This window comes from Branchiostoma belcheri, unplaced genomic scaffold, assembly GCF_001625305.1.
Source record: "Branchiostoma belcheri isolate BF01 breed outbred unplaced genomic scaffold, Haploidv18h27 scaffold93, whole genome shotgun sequence".
NCBI classification, from domain to species: domain Eukaryota; kingdom Metazoa; phylum Chordata; class Leptocardii; order Amphioxiformes; family Branchiostomatidae; genus Branchiostoma; species Branchiostoma belcheri.
In genome coordinates this window covers 224,104-225,379 of record NW_017804609.1, presented here as the reverse complement: position 1 = coordinate 225,379, position 1,276 = coordinate 224,104, and the positions used below count along the sequence as shown (strand labels likewise).

At 39.9% G+C, this 1,276-nt stretch overlaps 1 protein-coding gene across 1 annotated transcript in view; it reads left to right on the top strand.

Moving 5' to 3' along the window:
* Positions 1-247: 247 nt before the first annotated feature.
* Positions 248-1,276, top strand: part of LOC109461503 (potassium voltage-gated channel subfamily H member 7-like) — a 36,009-nt gene continuing 34,980 nt past the window's right edge. The window contains exon 1 of the mRNA XM_019757874.1: positions 248-368. The gene's annotated coding sequence lies outside the window, so the exon portion shown is untranslated. The remainder of the gene's footprint in view (positions 369-1,276) is intronic.

Genomic DNA, 1,276 nt, shown 5'->3' with positions numbered 1-1,276 from the left:
TTTGGAATTGAACATGTTACAAAATAATTTCAATAGCTGTTCTGTCCTTGGTGCTGAAATTGTGATTGTGCTGACTACTTGGTATGTGTGTACATGAATTTCCCCGGTACAATGAACCTCTAAAAACTGTACATAGCATCTGTCTTCTCTGTTATGACCAGTGGAAGATTATTTCTTCAGTGAAATAAAACTGGATCAATATCACTTTCCTTTTCCTAACTTCTGTTTCTCTCCTTCCCCCCAGAAACCGTGCTGGTGTGAGTTCCTCCATGGCCCTAAGACCAACGCCAAAGCCATCCGACAGGTGCGTCTGGCCCTGTCGTCTACGGAGGAAAAGCAGGTGGAAATTCTCTACTATAGGAAGGACGGTGAGTATTCATTATATATGTTTACCTTCACAGAAGGAAACCATAGTTTGCTCTGTTTCTTCTTCTTCCTCTTCTTCCAAACAAATAAGGTCAATGACCTGGACTAGAAGTCTGTCACCATGGTAACTGGTGCTGCAGCAGACACCCCGTGGTGCTAGGTTAAATTATGTAGAAGAACAGAGCTGGAGGACCTGCTCACCATACATATGAAATGTATTTGACTTGAGTCAGAAAAACAGTGCAGTAGTTTGTTAGACTAAACTAAACATCATGCATTTGCTTTCAACCAATGAATCTAAGTCCTGCATTGATAAATGGAAAAACTGTAACAAGTGGGGAGACAAGGACTTTCTTCAACTTTTTTTTGCGAATAAAAAAATGAAGAGGGCAAATCCAAGAACCAATTGATTAAATTGTTGTGGCCTGGTAGGCTGAAAGTTTTCACAACTAGATTTCCTTGAAACTTTGGTAAAACCCTTCCAGGCAAACTGGTACATGTATACCCAGAGCCTTTAGTTAAGTAATCAGCACAGTTGCAAATTTGCAGCGCAGGCATTTATGTTTATTACCGCGTTACTGTAACTAATACCCCACATGTATCACCATGTTCTGCAAGGTGGTTGTTGGGGACGAGATTACTACGTGCATCCTGCCTCGCATTTCTCCTAATCTTGGAGAAATTACACATATTACGCCCGAGGGAGGTAACATTTCTTGAGGAATTACCGAGAACATGCAGAACATCCCTCGTCACAAGATTAGTAATGTTTAAGGAGTGGCCTGTTGAAGACAGTTATGCGTTTCAAGGTAGAAGATGAAAAAAGACTTATAAATTCACACCATACATACTAGATAAAATTCCTGATAGACTAAGGAGCTATCTATTATTATATATTCATTTTATAAAG